Source organism: Podarcis cretensis (genome assembly GCF_951804945.1).
Source record: "Podarcis cretensis genome assembly, chromosome: 4".
In the NCBI taxonomy this organism is placed as follows: Eukaryota; Metazoa; Chordata; class Lepidosauria; order Squamata; family Lacertidae; genus Podarcis; species Podarcis cretensis.
In genome coordinates, this window is record NC_137173.1 from 46754944 (window position 1) to 46778825 (window position 23882).

At 43.1% G+C, this 23882-nt stretch overlaps 1 protein-coding gene across 6 annotated transcripts in view; it reads left to right on the top strand.

Moving 5' to 3' along the window:
- Positions 1-23882, top strand: part of LOC307215528 (uncharacterized protein) — a 186924-nt gene that overhangs the window by 134035 nt on the left and 29007 nt on the right. The window contains exon 5 of one of the 6 annotated variants that reach the window (XR_013838533.1): positions 15148-17192. The exons of the other annotated variants lie outside the window; for them this stretch is intronic. The gene's annotated coding sequence lies outside the window, so the exon portion shown is untranslated. Of the gene's footprint in view, positions 1-15147; positions 17193-23882 lie in introns of those variants that run through there. 6 annotated transcript variants of the gene reach the window in all.

Here is a 23882-nt window from a genome sequence, read left to right on the forward strand (position 1 = left end):
CCCCATCAGCTTCCGCCAGAAACTCGAGATGAACTGGCGCCCCCTGTCGGACAGGATAGACCGTGGCAGGCCGTGTACCTTGAACACGTGGTCTATGAACAGCTTGGCTGTCTGTTCCGCTGTGGCCACCTTCGCGCAAGTAATGAAGTGCGCCATCTTGGTGAACATGTCGACTACCACGAGTACTGCTGTTTTGCCCCTCGAGCTGGGCAGGTCAGTGACAAAGTCCAAGGCTACCCTCTCCCACGGTTCAGACGGGGTCTGTAGCGGTTCTAACAGTCCCGCCGGCGGTCTGTGTACTGGCTTGGCCCTTTGGCAGGTGTCGCACCTCGTGACGTAATCCGCGACTTCTCCCCGCATCTTGGGCCACCAAAAGTCCCTGGCTACTAATTCCACCGTCTTTTCCTTGCCGAAATGTCCGGCGCTGGGTGCGTCGTGTAGCTGTTGCAGTACTGTCGCGCGGAGTTCATCTCCCGGTACGTAGATGGCCCCCTTGCGGAGGAGCAGTCTGTCGCGTATCTGGAACTCGTCGTCCTATGCCGTGCCGCTGCGCACCTCCTCCATCTTGGAGCGCGCGAAGGAATCTGTTCGCAGCTCGCGCCGTATCGCTTCCAGGTCTACTGTGGCAGAAGCGCATGCCCACGCCTTGGGTGCGAAAATGTGTTTGGCCGCTACCGGTGCTGCTTCCTCCAGATACTGCGGCTTCCTGGATAGCGCATCAGCCATGATGTTGTTGTCTCCGGGGATATATTCTATCCTGAAGTCGAAATCCGCAAAGAACTCCGCCCAGCGGATGTGTCTCTGGTTCAGGAACCGCGCCGTGCGCCAGTACTCCAGGTTCTTATGGTCCGTGCGAACTTGCACCGTGTGTTTGGCTCCGATGAGGAAGTGCCGCCACGCCTTGAATGCTGCATGAATGGCCAGCAACTCTCTGTCCCAGATGGTGTAGTTCTGCTCCGACTTGCTGAGTTTCCTGTAGTAGAAAGCACACGGCCTCCAATCCCCTTGCGGGTCTTTCTGCAACAGGACTGCCCCCACGGCTCTGTCGGAGGCATCCGTCTCCACCCTCATGGGCTTGCTGGGGTTCACATGCAGCAGTTGTTCCTCGGAAGCGAAAAGACGCTTGAGTTTCTGAAAGGACTGCTCCGCCTGCTCCGTCCAGATGAACTTCTTCTTCTTGGAGCTGAGGGTGTCTGTGATGGCCGCCGTCTGCATAGCGAAACCCTTGATGAACTTGCGATAAAAGTTAGCAAAGCCGACAAACCTCTGGACCTCCTTCCGATTGCGCGGGCTCTTCCAGTCCAGTACTGATCGTACCTTGGCGCTGTCCATGGCGATTCCCTTGTCGGACAGCTTGTAGCCCAGGAAATCCACCTCCGTCATGTCGAACTGGCATTTCTCCAGCTTGGCGTAAAGCCTGTGCTCCCGTAGTCTTTGCAGGACTTCCTTGACATCTCTCTCGTGAGCCTCCTGCGATTCCGAGAAGATCAGAATGTCGTCCAGGAAGCAGACGCACTTCTTGTAGAGGAGCCCCGCTAACACGTGATGCATGAAGGCTTGGAAGCAGTGGGAGCCATTTTGTAAACCGAAGGGCATAACCCTATACTCATAGGTGCCCAAGGGCGTGAACATGGCCGTCTTCCACTCGTCGCCCTCCCGCATGCGTATAAGATTGTACGCCCCTCGTAGATCCAGCTTGGTGAAGATGCGTCCCTTCCTCACCGTCGCGAGCAAGTCATCGATCTTGGGCATCGGGAAAGCCGTGGGCTTGGTTTTCGAATTTAAAATTCTGAAATCAACTACGAGCCTCTTCTGGGGCGTGTCTTTTTTCTTCACAAAGAACACAGGACTGCCCCCCACTGCCTTGGATTCTCGGATGAATCCCCGCTTCAAATTGTGATCTATGAACTCCCGGAGCTCTTGCAGTTCGTCTTCAGACATGGAGTACAGTTTTCCGGTCGGCAGCGTTGCCCCCGGCAGGAGGTCAATCTTGCAGTCGTAGGGTCTGTGGGGAGGCAGCTTGTCCGCTTCCTTCTCGCAGAAGACCTCCAAAAACGCCTTGTACTTGTCGGGTACCGCTTGCAGCATGCCCAGTTGTAGCTGTGGGTCATCCTCTTGCCCCTCGTCCTCCTGGTTAGTCATGATGCAATGTTCTGCGCAGTAGGAGGAGCAGAAGGTCAATTTACGCTGGTACCATGCCAATGCCGGGCTGTGCCTGTCCAACCAGCTCATGCCCAACACTATGGGCGTGTCTGACAGTTGGGTGACGTTGAAGCTGATGACTTCGCGGTGATTTCCAATGCGCATCACCATTGGCGGCGTTTGCTGTACCACCTGTCCCCCCAGCAATTCTCTTCCATCGACTGTCACTACTTTCAGGGGCATCGTGGCAGGCAGGAGCGCTATGCTATGTTGCTTGATGAAATCCACTCCTATAAAGTCTGCATTGCTACCAGAGTCAATGGTAATAGGCACTTCCATGGTGAGCCCATTGGGAAGCTGGAGTGTTGCGGTGAGCTGCACCACTGGTTTGGGCGGGAGGGGGTCTGTGGGCTGTAAGATTCCTGGGGACTGCTTCATTGATTCGTCTGGCTGGGCCCCAGCGGCTCTGCTTCCAGCCAGACTTCGTCGTTTCCCTGCTGCGGTTCCCTCTGCTGAGCTGCTTCTGTTACTTTTGCTGAGGCTGCATTGTGCTTGTGGAGCCTCTGGGGGCACTCTTTTGCCATATGCTGAGCACTTTCGCAGATGTAACACTTCCTGTTCCCTCTAGGAGGCTTCACCTTGGCTGCTCCTGGTGTGAGGGCTCTGGTCGCTGACTGAGCCTTGGCACCACCTATCTCCATCGGCTCCTCTCCCCCTCCCAGTGGAGGCGTGGATTGAGCGCGCGCTGAGTCTCTGGGAAAGAAAGGAGGTGCCCTTGCTGGCGTGCGTCCCCAACGCCCTTCATCTTTGCTCCAGGGACGTTCTTCTAGCCGCACACCAATCGTCAGCGCCTTCTGGACCACTTCTTGAGTGCTCCGTGGCCTCTCCCCCCTTGCTATTTCGTCTTTCACAGCCCCGTTGAGCCCCTCCCAGAACAGGTCCCTGACGGACGCTGAGTCTTTTTCCCATCCCAGCGCGTTGACCAATGCAAAAAAGCGGGAATGATATTGCCTTACAGTGGCTCTGCCTTGTTTCAAACCGTGAATCTCTTTTCTAGCGACATCCACATCTATTTCCGATAAAAAACAATCGTCCATCGCCTTAATGAAGGCTTTTGCGTTTTGGAGGGCTGGATCATTATCTCTCCACAGATTGCGCAACCACGCTTTAGCTTCTCCATGGAGATGCGTTAGTATGAAGCCTACTTTCTCCTGCTCATCTCTAAAGTCCTTCTCCAGCAACTTTAGCGCAAAAACTACGTCTGCTCTGAAGTTAGGATATTGCTGCAGACTCCCATCGAAATGCGACATCAGGCTCCCCCCTCTCTTCCCGAGCCCGATCCCTTCTGATTTGGCTGCCGGTGGCCCCTGTTTAGTCAACATTTCCAACCTGGTTTGCAGATCCTTGCAGACAGCATCTGATTCCTCTTCTCTCCTCTTTGCCGCTCGTATTTCTGTGTTAAGTTGTACCACGGCATCTTGCAAAGCTGCCAGTCGTTCTTCTGTAGTCATCTTGTGCTGCTTTTGTGAGCTCGCGAAGCACCAATCTTCGCCCCTCGCTGCGTCCTCTCACGTTGCGAGGTTCTTTGAAATTTGAGACAGGACTTACTGTCAGAGCTGCCTCCAGGTCCCAGCTCACAGAGGACCAACGCTAGGCTGTAGTTATGTACAAAAGTCTTTATTGAGATTCAGTCTCCATTTTAAAGCCGCAACGTGCAGCTCTACGTCCCGACCTTAGACCGGCGAAGTCCTGTCTGAGTCTCCTCCCCCTCCACACCAGTTTAAGACTCTCGCTTTGCTCCACCTCTTCCTAAGTTCCTTTCTCCTCTGGGCCCTCCTGCCCGCTAGGGTCTCATCCTTCCTGGACTCCTCTGACGCTGACCCTGACGATTCTTGCCCCTCCTTCCGGCGGGCTTTAGGACCTGGTTCCCTATCCGGGCTACCTTCTGTGCCGCTCGCCTGTACCTTTGAACTTGGCGCGCCCGCCCAGCCTGCAACTTTCCTCTTAACCGTTAACTCGCTCTCCGATGGAGGCGTGGTCAACCCTGACTCATCTTCTCTTGCTGGTGGTGCATATGTGGGCTCTGACACCTGGGACTCCTCCCCCCCACTACGCTCTGGTGGGGAAGCTGTTCCAGATTTCCAACTGCTGCTCTGGGAGTCCCCGCTGGCCCCTTGCTTCTGGGGTGTCCCCCTTGGGTCGCCCCTTGCCCTGCCCATCGGCGCCCCCTTCTGTGAATCTTCCGATTCGCTGGAGAGGCTCATGGAATCTATCGGGCTGCTGTCATATTCTCCTACGCTGCCCTCGGATTGCTCCCCCTCACTTTCCATCTCCTCTCCTCCCTGCGCTCCCGCTGAGTCCCTGACAATATGGTTTTCAACCTTGGTTATTCATGTGTCATTTATATCAAGGTCCCACACTGGCCTTTCCACTCATAAATTAAACCAGAATTCATATTTATCAAGTATTCATACATTTATAATACTGCTACAGCATGAGTAGCTCACCACTTCTGTGAAACATTAAGTAACTTTAAGAGAAAAGGCACAAAAAACTACATAGCCAACAGACTGGAGAAATATGTAGCAAATCTTTTCAAAGGCACAAAATCATCATTTTCAGTTTTACCTTATACTTATACTTTGATATATCTGGGGTATCCTAAACCAAAATGATCTAATCAAATCCAGTATATAAAACCTTTTATTACAAAATTAAGGTAATGAAAGAACAACTGAAGTATGGTAATAATACACAGTCAGAGACAGAAAAGTGACTGTAAAATCTCCCTTGACTACTGCTTCAATGCAGGGTTCATGGTATTCATTATCCATGCAAGCACAGAAATTAGTATCTATCATGTTTATTTTTTAAAAAATAGGAGCTCAGCTCATCAGACATTTGGGTTAGATTTATTAATCAGAAAAAAATGCAATAAAGAAAATGAATCCTGTCTTGAACATGTGAAGTTAATTGTTTCCCATCAATAGGACACTATTATTGCTAGTATTTTTATTTAAATCTATTCATTGCTTGCTACAGAGAATGTCTCATAGTATAGAAATGACTAATCATATCCCACCCTACTAAAAGATGAGTACCAAAACAGACCATGGAAACATAATACCATACGATTCCAAATGCCAGAATAAACTGAAATGTATTTGTCTAAAAGCTGATAATGATGGTGCCAGGCATATTTCCCTGAGGAAAGCATTCTACAACCAGGGAGCCACCAACTATGTTGCCATCCTCCATTCCTCCCTTGAAGGAAGCGCGCAGAGAAGGGCTTCAGATGACAAATACAGGGTCCAGGTGGGTTCATGTGGAGAAAGACGGCCCCCTAGGTCCTTAAGCACATAATGACATGCTGAGATAGTCCTAAGAATGTTATGCTGGCCACAAAGTCTTGAGGTGCTTGAGTTTTGAATATTGTGTTTAGACTTTTAATATAGTTTTGGTCTTCTTCCCTCTGCATGGTATTTTATATGGTTTTCAGAATGATAAAAAGCAAGGGGTGCAAAGTGACCATGGCCCAGTATGAAAGTGGGTGGTGGTGGTGGTGGTGAAGGAAAGATGCAGGAGATATTTTATTTGCCTTCAATGCAGTATGTTTTAATCAGTGTGTTCTGTTACAAAGATTTTACCATGGAGAGCTCTGTCTTGTTTTACAATGCATTTGACCTAGAACCATTTAAAAAAGAAAAAATATCACATGGGATTAGTAACGATCAACTGAAAGAAAAGCAGAAAATGTAAAAGAATAATCTTAGAGTGGTAAAAGAATGTATTAAATATACTTCTTATATTTACTTTAACAGGACAACTTGAGTTTTTCCAGACTTGACATGTGAAACCTGCATAAAAATAATACCTTTGTAAGTGATAGCAAGGAGGCACTGGCTTATTTCATGGCAGCGCCCATCCATCCATAATCGTGTTACCAGACTCTGGTAGTGTTTCACAGCTGCAGTAGCTCATGCTAATAGGGTAGTTTCCAATTACTAATGCTAAAAAACTTTCTGTACAGAAGCAATAATATGATCCTTTTGGCAAAGATTCACAGGCTAGTTTGATGGTCCCAGCTCTTCTCAGATTTGTATCCCCTGCTGAAAATTAAATAAAGTAAACTAAACCTCGCCATACAAGGCCAAGTTAGGCAATTATTTAATGATGAAATAATTGAGCACAAAATTAATAATGCAAGTAAAAGATGGATAGTGGTAATGGGTGACATTTATTTCTCTCTCTCTGATATCTCACCTACTGCCATACTTGACCTTCAGTGTTGTAGAGGAAAAGGCTTGGAAGCCTGTTTCATGCAGCAATTTTTGAGCTCTGTAATGCACCAAGTCCCCCCCCCCCCATTCAGCAATTTTTGAGTCATCACAAATACCATTTCCTCTTTCCTCAGTGAGCCTAAAATAAAGGGGATTTTTGGAAGGACATTCATTTGAAAGGATTGGTAAGTTAGATGAATAGCAGCTGAATAAATGACTACGTCATATGGCAGCATGCCACAAAAGTTAAAGCTCCCAGCAACAATGCCATTATAAAAAGTAAGTTCTGAAAGGCCCCATGGAAATCTTAGGTTCCATGAGGCAGATAGTAGGTTTTCTATGGCATCACTAGTCAAAATGATCTCAGAGAATAGGACTAGGAAAAGCCTATGTCTGAAAGCCTAGAAAGGTACAGTAGTCACAGTAATACGCTACTGGCCTACATGGTCTGCCTCAGTATGCTTGTATGTATATATGAAATTTATATACTGCCCATCATCCAAGGATCACAGGGCAGTTTACAGTATAAAAACACAAGAAATGCATAACATAACAACAAGCAAAATAATAACACCCCCAACACACACACACACATAGATTGTTAAATTAGCCTAAGGCCTGGGAGAAGAGGAATGTTTTCACCTGGTACATCATATTGTTCCACCCCCTGTGAAAACTTTTAGTACTTATTATACAGATATGCTCCACAATTTAGTAAATGGAAGTAGAAAAAAACACATCAGTAGGTAGTCTCACTGAAGGGCATTATAAAACATAAAAATAAAGTTGAAAATGAATGGGGATTATAGAAATAAAATCAAAGTGGTCACTCTGTTCTCAACTGAAAGAAACTTTAGGTCAACAGTTATTTTTAGAGAAAAATCAATTTGAAAAAAAATGTAACAGCACATCAGTGGAAAAGTTAATGCAAAGTGAAATGCAATATAGATTCCTGGTCATTTTAGATTTAAAAAAATGAATTAACAATGACATAAATCCAGGAGACTTGCCTTGCTGCATGCCTTTCCTAAATTTGAGACATCAGGCAGAGAGTCTTACTTATTATAATTGAGGAGTTACTTTTGGAAATGTCATGCGATCAATATAATTGACCTGAAAAGGAAAGCATCTTTGTTACTCTGTTATATGGGCCAGAGTAATGCTGCATTCTTTGTGAAACAATATGATTTGTAAGAGTCCACAGGAAATAACTAAAATTTCAGATATACAGTACTGTATTAAAAAATCTGAAAAAAAGTTACAGGCAAAACTATATTAGATGTTGCCTTCCACAAACTTCTTTCTTATTTTTTAGGAAGTATGAGTGCTCAGCTCTCTCATACTCGGAACCTAAACAGGTATGCATCCAGACCATCCGGAGAACAATAATATATCCATGTACCTGAAACAGCACATTAGCTTAGAGGTTCCATTCGGTGGTTTACCTGTGTGCTGTGATCCATTATGTGCTATACAGAAATGATAGGTTACATTTCCAATTATAAAAAAATGTGGGGATATTGATAATGTTAAAGCTTAATGACATTAAGCTTAATGACAGTGGATTAATACCACAGGACCTGGAACAATAAGGGGAAAATATAACAAGTTTCAGTGTGACAGATTGCAAACCGGGTAGGAAACTAATCCACCCAGTTACTTGGTGAAGGGACAGAAAAACCATAAAAGCAATAAACCCTTTTAAAAGTAACGATTACCCTAGAGAATAATACTCCATCACTTTGTCCATTGATTTCAGAGCTCTTTTGTTTGTTTGAAGTGTGTGGAGCTGGGTATATCATACACCATTCATCTAAAATTAGATATTTGAAGAAAAGGCAGGTGGAACTGTAAACATACCGAAGACTGATGTGTTTTTATCTAGTCTTTCTGAGACATGAATGTTTTTATTATTGTGCTTTTAGTGACTAGTTTCAGTGGTGTCAAAAGCTGATATTGTTATTCCGGTGTTCCATCCTTCCTCACCTGATGTGTACAGATAGGTATGATAAATAAAACTCAGTGTTCAAAACTCCCATTGTTCTGGGCGCCTTTTGCGACAGGGAATGTCATTAGTGCAAGTATAGGGTCTTCTTGGTAAATTTGGCAGGGCAGGAGGAGGAGGGATCAAAGCAGTCTCCTTGGCCACCGTGTAATTTTTGCAGCAGAACACCTCTACCACCACAGTAGCAAAAAGGTTTTAGAAAAACAAAACATATGCAAACGTTTCTATTGATGCTGCTGCTTTTATGATAAAAAAGCCAAAACAAAATATTGCCCTCTGTAGGGGCAGACCTTGGTAATTTTAAACCCTGTGCAAGGCCAGAATTGGACACATCTTCAGCCCTTGTGCCGACTTCTGAAAGGCAGTGAGATCCCAGGCTTTGGGAAGGAGGTGCAAGGGGCTCTAGCTGGGTCCTAGAGCCCTCCCATCTCCTTCCCAAAGCTGCACAAGTACCAGCTAGGCTTTGGGAAGGGGGTGGCGCAGCACCCTGTGTGGGGGAAGCAGTTGCTCTGCCCTAAACCCACCTCTTCCCTCTGCAAATTTCGTAATTTCCTCCTATTCCTCCAAAATGTTTTCTTCTTTTGCCCTCCAAAGACTCCTCAGAGTTCCCATAAAACATTCACAGTGGAACATTCAATTCAGCTCTAACATAAACAGATGATACTAATGCTTGGAAAGTATGCGGCTGCTGAAATGTTGAAAACAACAACAATTTGAAGGATATTTCAGCACAATCCCGGTGTTCTTGACTGTAGTGATGACATTTTACTGCTTTTGGCAAAGCTCTGGCAGTTGATGCTCTTACATGATATTTGCCTGCTGGAAACCTTCTAATCTAACATTTAATGAATCCAAATGTAAATTGAACGAGTGCCTACTAGAATTCTATGGATCTATTTTTCTATCTTATGGAAGGTGCCCAGACCTCATGAAAAGGAAGCAAATTAAGCAAAACAAAATAAGGTATTTGCATTGTTCAGATGTTATCCATTTCAGCCAGCTGCGCTGCAGCACAAGCTTGTGCAACAGATCTCATCCTTGGGTGGGAGAACCTCATATAATTCTGCAGAAGTCAGTTAGAATGTGAGTTATATTCCAGCAAAAATTGCTGCAATCATAAACATAGTTGCTCTTACCAGTGCTTTTTTTCTGGGGGTACACAGGGGTACGCATACCCCTAAACATTTAGTGAGTCTAAGTTTGGCCTCATTGAGGGACAGTATTTCAATATCAGTAGGAAAATGAGAGTACCTCTAAACATTTTTTTTAGGGGAAAAATAGCACTGGCTCTTACTATTGAAACCAAAATAGGAGTAGGTCAGCTGCAGGCCGTTCACTCAACCAGTGAGTTGAGTGGACATTGACACTTCCCCTCAAATATTGGGATATGTCATAAAGCCAGTTCCCCCTTGTCCTAGCCATTTCTTTCTGCCTGCCTGGTCTCTCACACCCCACCAAATCTCCTTTCAAGACAGAAAGAGAAGGCAGCTCTGTATGGCACTTTAGACTGAAGAACACACATAACGTTCTGCACATATAAATTTTTTTGGCTGGCTAAGCTTAAACAGCTAGAGCCTCTCGGAGTCTGTTCTGAATGATCAAGAAACAACCTTACTTACTATTTCTGCTTTTATGTCCCATTAAGGAGAATATTAAGATTCACTGACATGTTCAGCATTCTGCAGCTAGATGTACATCCAAGGGCACACAAATAAAAAGTCAGCCAGAAGTTTCACTGAACACCTGTGAGATTAAAACCGCAAACCACTTCCTCGCCAGAAATACTGGTTTGAAGATTGAAGTTTTTATGGACCAATCTAAAGACTTGCTGTGCCAGCGAATAAGTGATTTGGAACACAGAGAATTCCTAGCATCATTTTCTGTTCTACTTATTCTGCAGGGAGAGTTTTCCAACAGTCTTAAAAAAGCAATTAAAACCACTTCAGGTATTTCTAATCATGGAGCCATATCCTCTAAAATTCAATTCCGGTTTAATGATTGAACTGGATGCCATTTCTTAATCGGCCCAAGGTTATTATTTTGGGGTAGAATTTTAATTCGATCCTCCTCAATATGTGTTGTCAATATTATTTATAGTTAAATTAAAAATCTTAATAGCAGAAACCCAGTGAGCATAGCAAGCCTTGTTGTTAATAGTTGCACAGTCTTGCTAGAATGATGGCCTATTATGTAGGTTCAACATGCCATGGAAAAATGCCACCATTTGTAAGCTTTATCACAGGAAATTAATTAACAAAGCAATACCAGACTCTTATCGAACACCTTTTATAGAGTCATGTGTAACCGAGGTGGCCATTATTAATATAATTTAATTAAAAAAATACGTCACACATTGAACTCTAAGATCATATATCTTAAGCCAATACAGCAAAAACATTTTTCTCTTGGAACTTAAATTTCTGGTAGGGATCATTTACATTTGATTGTTTTCTGAATGTACAGGTATTCACACATGGTAAGTCTTTGTAATTTATTCCTCTTACACCAGTGGACTTTTGTTAAATTTAATAGAAAAATAAACTATAAAATGAAATAAGCAAAAAGGTGTTTGGTTATGGTACAGTATTTCCCAGAAGTCCAAATATCACACATGTCTATTTATTTATTTAACAAGTTTTATATTCTGTCTGATTGTAAGAAAAAAAGCAACATTTTCTAAGTGGTCTACAGAAATATAAAATAAAACATTAAAATTAGCATTAAAAACAAGTATTTAAAAATATTCAAAAAATGATTTAAAAAGAATAATTGTTAAAAAGAAACAAAACATATGTCAAGATTCTACATGTCTGATTAGGACTATATAAACAAAAATATTTCCAGCAGGTGCCAAACCAAATACAGGCAACTTCCCATTTGCGCACGTTCAGCACCCACCCTTAGTTTTCGACACCCAAAGGGGACGGAGCAGGAGTGGAATAGGGTGGGGAGGGCTTCCACACCTCCTGCTGACATGCACGGTTCCTTGGAACACAGCCTCCATGTAAATGGGGAGTTGCCTGTACAGTGAAGGCTCCTGCCAGAGGTTAACAGGCATGGGCTTACAGAGTGTAAGTACTGCCACACAAAAAACCAATTTCTTACAAATGTGGAACAAGCTTTGTGTGTCCCCTGTAAGAGTGCCATTTCCGCAGATCGAAGAGGTCAAGAGGACATATATAAGGTAAGGCAAGGAAATTGGTCCCAAGTTGTTAGGGGCTCTATGTACTAATAGGACCACCTCAAACTTGGCCTGCTAGCAAAAATTTCTGATCTCTGAGCAGAAATTTATATGCTAACAGAATTTTACTCATGTCAGCAGTAACCGTGTTGCAGCATTCTGCACTAACTACAGTGTCCAGATCAAGAACAAGGGATTTTGATTCATGAGCTAAATTAACTACCTGTCTTTGTACTAGAAATGAGGACCACCCAACCTATTAGCTGTAAGTTTAGGACTTAACAGCAAAAACAATGAATTTCTTTAAACAAGGCATAATTAACTTCTGGAACTCATGCTACAACCACTGCTACAACCCCCACCATCTGGCAGAGACTTCCAGAGGAGGCAGGAGGGCTCTGATTCATGGCCTTTTCCTCCCCCTTGCCATCTCCACCAGGGTCCTCAGCATGGCCATGACCTCATGCCAGCCATGGAGTTGGGAGGTTAAAGCTAGTGGGAGACAGAACCAGAGCAAAATGTACCCACTGCTTTCTCTCCCTTTCTTTTCTCTCTGCTCTGCTTTTCCTTCCACCTAGTGCAGTGATGGCCAAACTTGGCCCTCCAGCTGTTTTGGGACTACAGTTCCCATCATCCCTAGCTAACAAGCCCAGTGGTCAGGGATGATGGGAATTGTAGTCCCAAAACAGCTGGAGGGCCAAGTGTGGCCATCACTGACCTAGTGGGTTGCTGGAAAGAGACAGGTCACTTTTACCAGAGGTCTGAATTAATTGCTTGCAGAGGGCTTTTGGTATCAGGCCATGGGTCTACTTAGGTGCCTAAGGGGCACATGAAATTAGAATGAGGGGCACAGTTTCCTTGCCTCACTATACAAAGAAAGTATATTTCTGAATATCCTAAGAGCAAATTACATGGGGTATTTTCACATTATGTTTTACCTGGGTGCAAATCATCAGACAAGTACAAGTGTGGTGCTCAACTAATTGACTACCCAAGTGCACAAAGATTCTACACTTGTTGATTAAATGTGTGAACACTCCTAATGAGATAAAGGGATGCCATCTAAACCCCATTTTACTCATGAGCTTCCCAAAGGCTTCTGGTTTTTGCTGGATTAGTTGGCTCTTTGGTCCTACCTAGCAGGGCATTTGTTCAACTTTGAACTCGTCAGTCAAGTGGTTAAACAATTTGTCTTTCTGGCCAGACTGGATTAAAAGTTCCAAAGTACATTTTTGATTACTTGGTGCTATCATAAAAACTGAATCATGTGATGACATACTGGAAATCATCACACAACTCATAAAACCAGATGAGAACATTTATCAAGGGAACTGTACATCCTTTTGCAAGTTAAACCTTAAAATGCACCAGATTGTTACTAAATACAAAAATGCTAACAACACAGTATTATGAATGCAAAGGGAGCACATTCTTATATTATTGGTATGGTACATTTATTATTTTAAGGCAATTCATCTTTGTTTTCTGTAAGTTCCAAAGCTGTAAATAGCTGGCAGCCTACACTTGATACAGAAGTTCCATACTAACAAATATTATCTGATGTGTATGTATATTTATATACTCAAGTGAAGCTCTTGCTGCTGGCTTTAGAGTCAATTGGGGTTTTGTATGAACTGGGATTAGGAGCTGTAAAACAGATATTCAGATTCATCTTGCATAATGAACTCAGCTACAGGCAATGAGTTGGGAAACAGACTTTGATGGCTGAGTCAATATCTGTCCTTGGGCAAGCCAGTCGTCAATTATTTAAGAATTATTAAGTTAAGAAGTTCTTTGGAACTATTATAATAAATGTGCATTCATGAATCAAACACAACAGAAGCAAACATACAGCCCAAACCTAACCATGTTTACTATTTAATAAGTCTCACCGATTACAATAGGTCTTTTTTTCTGTGCAGGTGTGCTAAGGGTCACACCCTAAAGCAGTGGTGGCCAAACTTGGCCCTCCAGCTGTTTTGAGACTACAATTCCCATCATCCCTGACCACTGGTCCTGTTAGCTAAGGATGATGGGAGTTGTAGTCCAAAAACAGCTGGAGGGCCAAGTCTGGCCACCACTGCCCTAAAGCAACCAATTCCTTATCAAGAACTATGGCAGAAATGTGTAATTGGTTTTGGTATTGGTATAGTAGAACTGCAGCTTATTTGCATTCCTAGGTTCCATGAAATTAATAGAATTTGTCTCTTATATGACTATAGTGCTTTTCATTTCTTTGTTGTTGGGCATAGTGTTTTCCTTAATAAAGAACCATTGTGACTCTGTAGTGATGCTGCTGCTGCTGATGTTAGGAACATAGGAACCTGCCTTATACCAAGTCAGACGATTGTTGACACTGAGTGAAAGCAGCTGTCTTGGGTTTTAGGCAGCCTTACCATTGCCAATATTTCCTGGAGATGCTGGGGACTGAATTGGGGACCTTCTGCACACAAAATTAGATTCTCCACCACTGTCCTACAATCCTGGAATTCCTGATCCTGTGGTTGAGAGCAGTGGTGGACCTTGGGGTCTCAAATTTCAGCAGTGCCCTGTGTGATGCCAACCCTTCTCCTGCACACACATCTTGCCTTCCATTCTAGAACATAGTTGTGGTGCCCCCTGCAGCTCCCCAGGCTCTACACTCGGTGCAACTGAACCAGCCGTGCTCCCCTTAATTTGCCTCTACAGAGAAGGTTGAACTAAAAAATAGCAGAGCATCAAACACAGAACTTTATGCTCTAGCATTGATCTTACCTAATGTTCATTTTCTTTTTTCATTTGCAAACATCTAAAAGTGAAACCAGTCTGCATGAGAGTCAGTAGAATATGAAACTTTGCATACAGTACTACTGAGTGTTTAATTCGACCTGGGAGAAGATCTCATGGCCCAGTTTTGCTGAAACTGGAGAAGTGTGGGGAATTTCTGCTGGGGATTCCAAATCATCTTCAGCCTCACATCAGCCCTGCAATATTAACAGAAATACTAAAAGAACTACAGGACAGGGCTTGCTGTAGGCTAGTCTCTCTTAAAATAGCCTTTCAACCCGCAGTAGGGATAGTAACAATAAAATCACTGCAGAGGTGTTGTACGCTATTTCTCAACCAAAACTTTAATGTTGGGGTAACATTGCAGGGTTCTCGTATTCTGTCAGCTTGACCCCCAACCTGCAATAGGGTCTAGCACTAGGGTTGTTGTAGTCACCAGGTACATGGCCTGCACTATTGAGCATGAACTACACAATAGAATTGTCACAGACACTGTCACCCACAAGCCACTGCCCTTTCCAGCATGCAACATGGAGAATTTGCTTTGGAATTTGCATTAGTGGGTTTACTAAATGAAAACTGAGTTAGAAACAGCAGGAACTCCTCCTTTCATTACTTTTTGTGTGTAAATATTGTGTGAATAATAATAGTAGTAGTAGTAGTAGTAGTAGTATTCCGCACATCTGACTAGGTTGCCCCAGTCATTCTGGGCAACTTTCAACATATATAAAAACATAATAAAACATTAAATCTTATTAAGCTTCCCTATACAGGACTGCCTTAAGATGTCTTCTAAAGGTTATATAGGTTATATAGTTATTCATCTCCTTGACATCTGATGGCTGGGTGTTCCACAGGGTGGGCACCACCACCAAGAAGGCTCTCTGCCTGGTTCCCTGTAGCTTCACTTCTGTCAGTGAGGGAACCACAAGAAGGCCCTCAGTGCTGGATCTCAGTGTCTGGACAATGATGGGAGTGGAGACACTCCTTCAGATATACAGCCCCGATGCTATTTAAGGCTTTATAGGTCAGCACTGACACTTTGAATTGTCCCTCAGGGGAGACACTCCATCAGGCAAGGCCTCCTTCCACCTGCCTTTCTCTACCCTCTGCTTCTCAATGTGTATTGTATTGTTTTATGTACTGTGGCTTGCCGTTTTATTGCTTATAGTTTAGATATTATTGTAACTGTTGAGTGGATTTCTGTTTAACTTTTATATGTTGTTATTATTTTATAATATTCTAGTTATTATTTAATGTTACTTTTTTGATGTAGGCTGCCTATTTTAAAGTTATGTTTTATTATCACATTTTTGTATTGCATTAGATTGTTATAAGATGTACATTTTTTTGTTTCTTCAGTGTGTAAACTGCCTTGAGTATTGTAAGATAGAAAGGCGGTATACAAATTAAAAATGATGATGATACTGGGAGCCAATGTAGGTCTTTCAAGACTGGTATTATATGGTCCCAGCCACTGCTCCCAGTCACCAGTCTAGCTGCTGCATTCTGGATTATTTGTAAACTCCAATTCACCTTCAAAGGTAGCTCCATATGGAGCGCATGAATCTTCCCTCTGGAAGTTTGTAAATAAAAGCCATGTAAACTTATCAAACTATGTTCATTTCAAAAAGGGGTTAGAAAGGGAGAGCGGCTCAGGACAGGATGTTTAAAAGCTCTAACAGCCTATATACCCAGCTTGACTTTGCTGCATGTTTTGTGATTCTTTGAAAACTTCTGCTGAGGCTGTCTCTGGGGCTCTGGCAGGGTCCTGGAACACTCCAGCTTCCTTTCCAAAGCTAGGAAAGCACCAACTAGGTTTTGGTGAGGAGGTGGGAGGTCTATATGTATCTAGGTTTAAATGCTTTGTTCTTGCTTAGAGTTGCTGTTCAGATCTCCTTTATAAAAAACAAAGCAAAGAATTCATTTTTATATAATTATGCAAAGCCAGAAATTAGAAACAAAGCACCAAGGAGAAAATAGGCTTTCAAAAATCTCAAGTGTTTTGCTACAAACACTGGCAGAGAGAGGTGTTAGTGCTAGAGCATGTGTAGTAAACATGTCTTTTTGTCCTGCTTTATTTTACACTCACACAATTTTGAACACAGTCTTGTCCTTCCAATGAAATAATTTGCATTTGGGACTTTTTTTTTTTTTTTTTTACTTACGTACAAAGTAAAGAGTTGAAATGGCAGTAACTACAATGCATTGCTAATAAATGCACCAGACCTATGTGCTGCTTTATATGCTACATTTTCTACTTGAGTATATGATACTGTCAGATGTGAATGGCATATTCATTTGCCAGTTTTTGTTCAAAATGCTCACAGTTGGTTGCCAGTACTTTCCCTCTGCAGCTCACAAATATTTGAAAGAGGAAATCAACAAATGCACTCCAGCAATAGTGACACCATCCTTGTGTATTTTGGACTCAAGTACATAGAATAATAGAATCTGCAAATCTGAAGAGCATCCCCTCAATTCCTTCATCCAAGTCGTACATAAATACATTGAACAACAATGGTTTCAGGACAGAACGCTGCAGCACCCCACTTTTTCCCAGCATAACAAGGAATAATTAGAGAGCACTCTTCAGGTTCGGTCAGTCAAGCAGCTACATATCCACCAGTTACCTCATTAAGCCCACATTTTGCCAACGTTTTCACAATAATACCATGGGGGATTTTGTCAAAAGCCAGAGCCGTCTTTCCCATTGGTCTTAGTGGTTTGTTGCGCCAGGGCACCAGCCTCTCAGGGGCGCCCTAGCAAGTGGGGGATCTGCGTGGCTTTGCCGGCAGCCTCCCCTTTCCCTGCATGCCCGCCAGCTGCACCCTGCTAACTATATGGCTGGCGGGCGTGCAGCTTCCTTCCCAAGGCTCCACAGGAGGACAGCAATACCCACAGAGGCGTAGGAAGGAAGCTGCACTTCCCTCCCAAGCCTCTGCATCTGCTAAAGACGGCCCTGCTCCTGGTTGTTGTTGTCCTCCTGCTGCTTCCTGGCGAAAGGTGGCGTGCAGCCTTCCCGGGCTGCCTTCTCAGGTGCCCCAATGCCAGAGAGCCTGCCCACCATCATGTTTTCCTGCTTGATCGCTGCCACCATGCCGGGGATAGGGGCAGTGGGAGGAGGAGGACATTTTCCACAGCCCCCTCCCTTGTATTGGAGTGGCCGGGGGGGGGTGCCGGAGGGATCTTTGCACCACGGTGCCGGATATGCTTAAGACAGCCATGTCAAAAGCCTTACTGAAATCAAGATACACTATGTCCACAGCATTCCTCTGATCCACCATGCTTGTAACTCTATTTAAAACAGAAATGAGATTCCTCTAGCATGGCTTGTTTTTGAGTAATCACAGACCAACAGTTGATTATCTGCTCTAGGACCTGTCTGGTCATGAGTTACCTAGGTCTTCCTTTCCCCCCTGTTTGAATATGAGGAAAACGTTTTCCTGCCTCCAGTCTGGAGCGACCTTATCCATTCTCCAAGAAATTTCAAAGGTTATAGACAGAGGCTCTGAGATTACATCCACAATGTCTTCCAGTATCCTTGGGTGCAGCTCATCAGGCCCTGGGGTTTGAATTCATTTAAAGTAGCTAGGTTTCCCCTTCACACCTATTTTCCTATCTGCAGCTCCCTCCTTGCATTATTTATTGTGTTATCACCAGGTTGGACACTGCTTTCTTTTTGGGTGAAGACAGAGGCAAAGTAGGCCTTATCTCTGTAATCAACCACAGGCCGTAAAACTTAAGCATTAGACTTAAGCATGTTGGTTATATGAGGCTAGTTATCTCACATGTATTCTATTTTCTATGCGTAGGTGGAATCTACACACATATAAAAAATGTTCTGAAAATTGTTTCTTTTTTTTAGAAAAAAGTTTTTTTAAAAATACATTGAATTTTCCATAAGGCTCACCATCGCCATCTAGTGCCACATTTTTATCACACTTAAAACACATTTAAAATGTTTTATTTGCAGCTGTATTGTTGAGTTTCTACTTTCCTTATGCTGCACAGGTTCATCACCTGCACTTTTTGTCCCCAACCCTGACTCTGAAGTCTCTGTTTCTTTAAAGGGCACCACCCTCTTATCTCTGTTCCCCTAAGCTGCTCACTTTATAAGTGGTATGCAATGTGTCCTGACAGTTCTCCTTCTCTTTACCTCCTTGCTTCTCTCAGTTTTCTTCTTTCTGCTTCCATTTCAAGTCCATACCTTCCTCTTGGCATTTCTGCTCTATCTCTGCATGCTGAGGGGAGAGGTAGGCCCTCCATCCTGACCTTGTTTATTGTCCGGGGGGGGGGGGAGGAGTCCTGCAAAGATTCCTGGAAGCACATCATTGCTGCATCCTCACACTTCTTTTCTTTTCTTTGAATAGGTTCCTACTTCCTTCTAGCAGTTTAAATTGTATCACTTCTCACATAATTGCTGCATTTCTGCACTTTTCTTGGTGGCGAGGCTGTGGATTCTGACTGGAGACATGTTTATAGAGGCTGTTGTGATGACCTCCTGCACTTCACCGTTTACTATTACACCACAACTGGGAGAGCCCAGAGGGGAAGTATCCATTTCTGTTGATAGTTTGTTAGAAATTGACGTGAATAGCATCAATTTTCATCCACTGCACCTATCTTCTCTTTCTCCTGCCACATCAAAGAGCAGTTAAAGGGGAGGGGGCTATAGACCTGGCAGTACATACTCAAAAGTGCCCACAAAATGTCAATCATTTGCACAAATGATCAAGCTCCTTTTGAGCAAGCAGAGAAATGTTATGTATCTGTAGTTCCTAAATGCCTGTAGACATTTCCTATCCTGAATAAGTGAGTTCCCTGCAGGGATAGAATCTGAGACCAGTGTTCTGCAGTGAGGAGATAAGAATGTGAGACAGTTGGCAGTTTGAATTTGAAGAGAATCAGAGGGAGAGTGAAAGAAGCAATGAGAGCTGTGGGTTTGCTAAAGCATCCTGGTTTTCTTTGTAGGACCTAATGCAAAATTAACAGCTATGCTGGCTGCCATAGTCCAGTGTGCACAAATGTTACAAAGACTACAGTGGTACCTCAGGTTAAGAACTTAATTTGTTTTGGAGGTCCGTTCTTAACCTGAAACTATTCTTAACCTGAAGCACCACTTTAGCTAATGGGGCCTCCCGCTGCTGCTGTGCCGCCGGAGCACAATTTGTGTTCTCATCCTGAAGCAAAGTTCTTAACCTGAGGTAATATTTCTGGGTTAGCGGAGTCTGTAACCTGAAGCGTATGTAACCTGAAGCGAATGTAACCCAAGGTACCACTGTACAACTCTCCAGAACTCCCTCATCTAAAACAATTTAAAGTCCATAGTGCGACCCCTGGATATTTTCCACTACATATACCTGAAGGAAAACTCAGTTCTTCAGTTAGTGAAAACCAGTTGTACTCTAAATCATTTTAAACCCTGATTCTGTGAAGTGTCACATTTGGCACTAATAATGTCTTGCAGTCTTAATTTTTCCTGAGGAATATCTACTTTTTCTGTATATCTGAATGCAAACCAATGCAGATTTTTCTTTGTATGATGCTTGGAGTCCATATATGAGCTGTAAGTTCAAGGCACAAATGCAGTAAATGAGGCTGGAAAATATAACATACTTCATGGATATAAGAACAACCAGGCCCATTACTAGGTGCAAGCACTCTGGAACATCATGCAAATAGGGATTTCCATGAGAATCAGTGAGGTTGCTGGCATGACTGAAGACTACAACACTTGAGCAGTAGAAATGTCTTCAGTGGAAGTGGTCGGATATTGAAAGTCAAGATTATACTACGCACTTGAAAGGCTCTAGAATGAAAGGGTTAAAGCTTGCACAATTTTCATTTAAATATCAGTAAATACACAGTACTGTTAGGTGGTCATCCTTTAAACTTCTTTTACACATCCTCTCTTTCTATGCAAATCATGCTATAATTGATCATTTTGCATTTCATATTATATTATCACACATTTTCTTTTCTTTTTCTTGTTTAGTACTAAGGGCGAAGCAGCACATTCTGCTTAATGTGTAGCATACAGGCACATCTCCAGACTTTATTTAATTCATTACAGCTGCAGGGAGGAGAATTTTGTATCTCGTCTGCCCTCTGGTACTATCAGTATGAAAATCAGGGTCACTGCACAGTTAGGACACTTAAGGAGATGGTTTCCATTGGTGTCTAGGCTTCCTATCCAAGTTGGAGGGGCGAGCAGGTCAATCCTGATTGTGGATGGGGGTGGGAAAGGGATAAACCTTCTCTCCCCGTGGGCTGCAGGCCAGATAACAATCTGGCTGTAGGTCAGAAAACATTCACCTTTTCACATCTGTAATTAAAGAAAATGTGGAGACATAGCTGCATACTGTGCATTAAGCTTAATAGCATGAAGATTGGCCCTGGCAGGTCATTATTTTGGAAGAGCAACTACTACACATCTCCATTTCAAATTTGATTTGATTTTGTTTTATTTGCAATGGGCTTGTTCTATAGCTATGGCTGCCCCCTTGTTACAAATCATCAGGAACTGGCATATAGTGTTGTCCATATCATTTTCTCTTGCATTTTCTTCTGTTCCCTGTGCCTAAAATTCTGCTGTGAAATCCATACTGCTACAAAAGTATGGAGTTTCCCCATCTTTGACTACACTGATATAGTGGTTTGGGGCTTGTGCTGAAGCAACAGAGTACTTGTGAATGAGGAAAGCCCCTTTTCATTATGCTGGTGTGTGATTTTGCTTTGGATTAGTAAATTTTGGCAGTCAAAAGCATGTCCAAAAAGATGTGAAATTAGACAAGATCAATACCAGCATTTGAAAGGTGGACGTGGATAAATTTTTTGAAAAAGAATTTGGTGTAGCTATGTGCTTTCAAGAAACTATCTTTTTAAATCCTTCAATCCTGTCAATGTTGGGTTGGGCCCTCAGCATGATACAAGGGCTTTGAGGTTGGTCACCAGGCTTTCTGCACTTTGTGTTGGAGATAATGCAATACAAGAAAGTCAGGACCAAACTACGCAAGACACATAGGGTTGTATCCAGCTAAATCATTGTGCACATGGAACATTTTATACAAGTGTAATGGAACTTCCTCTTCCTTCATTTGCTCTGGGGGTCCTCCAGCCCTTTGGCACAGATTTGAGGGTGAGCAGAGAGGTTGGGGAAATGGAAGGGAAGTTTTGTTTCATTTTCAGAGGTTCTCCTGTGCATGCAGTGACTTAGTTGGATACAATTTATAGTGTCCTGATGGGGGAACTGCGGCAGGAGGGTTATTTACTGAAATGTAGCAGAGACATCACCTTGCCAACAAAGGTCTGCATAGTTAAAGCTATGGTTTCCCCAGCAGTGATGTATGGAAGTGAGAGCTGGACCATAAAGAAGGCTGATCACCGAAGAATTGATGCTTTTGAATTATGGTGCTGGAGGAGACTCTTGAGAGTCCCATGGACTGCAAGAAGATCAAACGTATCCATTCTTAAGGAAATCAGTGCTCACTGGAAGGACAGATCCTGAAGCTGAGGCTCCAATACTTTGACCACCTCATGAAAAGAGAAGACTCCCTGGAAAAGACCCTGATGTTGGGAAAGATTGAGGGCACAAGGAGAAGGGGACGACAGAGGACGAGATGGTTGGATAGTGTTCTTGAAGCTACCAGCATGAGTTGGACCAAACTGCGGGAGGCAGTGGAAGACAGGAGTGCCTGGCGTGCTCTGGTCCATGGGGTCACAAAGAGTTGGACACGACTAAACGACTAAACAACAACACAAGCCATTGGAAGCTCTGAATTTGATTGCAGCAGCAGCAGCAGTGTTTGTTTAGGCTTTAGCTGCTCTGTGTGTAAGTTTAGCTGCTCTGGGAGGCTTTTGAGACCTAAAGAGCAGGATACAAATATTCCAAATGAATGGATACATTCCCCCCCAAGCAAAATCATACTCCCAGCTGCTTTTCTCCCAGCAGGAGAAAAGAGACATCTTGTTGAGTTGTGCCCTCTCACCATCAGAGCATGGAGCTCTAAGAAAGAGACAGATGAAATTATCTTACTGTATCCTCTTTCTGTGTGTTTTTAAGTGTTTTAGCCAGTACTATACACAAAGATGCTTGGTTAAATTATTTTAGTAGAAAATATTCTGCAGTCATTTTTCAATTTCTGTATCTTGAAGAAGGGAAGGGAGGAAATGTTCCTTCATTCACTTCCTACAGGATGAATTCATGTAAATATAATTATTCTTATCATCATCTTAGGGAAGGAAGTGGTGCACAGTACAAAAACAATATGTGATTAAGCATTCTAGTTTATCTCCTATATGGTCAGCTACGTACTGCAGTGGCTAATTGTTCTTCCTTTCTCCAATGGAGCAGTCTAGCACAAGAATACAACATTCTCACATAAACGTGCTATGTTCCATATTTCCTTGTGGGTTTTGGATGAAGAAGTCCTTTTACTTTTGAAATGGAAACAAAGCTCCACATTAGCAAACTTGCAAATGTTCTGAGTTTATCAGCTAATTTTACAGTGCTGGCAATTGTTTTTGTAGCATTCCTGTTATTAACAATAACAACCTCTGCACAGTGCACTTCCAGAGGTATTAATGAGTGGGGTTAATGGCCTGAAGCAAAACCAGCCACTCATGAATCCCCCAGAAATGCCCTGCATTTTGGTCATTATTGCTTCATTACAACATAAAACTAATCAGAAGCAATTACAGTATGTTGGAATCGTTCATCCAACATTAACCCCTTCAAGCTGGCAACCACTGTATCCTTCGCTGTTTAAGAGTCTAACATAAGTAATTTTGAAACACTTGCCTCAAGTGCATTATGAGAGGCGCTAATTAGCTACTGGTGATGCTGATACTGTATTTATGTAATATGTGGTATTTTTCTAGCTAAAAGCTTTCCTATTTCTTACTTTAAAGGTACTATGCACATTTGGATGGATGATTATTTTCTATTGTTCTTAGGTGGCATACAATTGGAAAAAATGCTGCATAATTTTCAATGTAATGCATTCTTTCAAATTGCATATTGACCATCATTACTTTGTGACTATACTCACCAGTATGGAAAACCATCACCTCATGGCAGCCATTTTGTGCTGGTATCCTTGCACTTTTATCGAGAGATGAGTACTGGCACATCTCTTTTTAACAACAGTGTTGATGAATAAGATTTTACAGCAGGGATGGGGTATCTGTGACTCTCCAGATGTTGTTGGACTCCAACTCCCATCAGTCTCTCAGCTGGCATGAACAACAGTCAAGGAAAGCTGTAGCCCAACATCTGGAGGGCCGCAGGTTCCCCATCTCTGTTCTCTAGGATAAAATCTGCTTTATGAGATGAAGCGTGAAGTAGACTCAATATACCGGGATAAAGAGTTTTTTAAAAAAAAAAAATGGTTGACACAGTGGTGTCAAAAAACCAAGAATACACAAGAAAGGGTATTATTTCCATGCAAAACACAAATGAATTCAAAGCACAAATGATTCAGTGTGGTCCAGTCCCAACTAACAA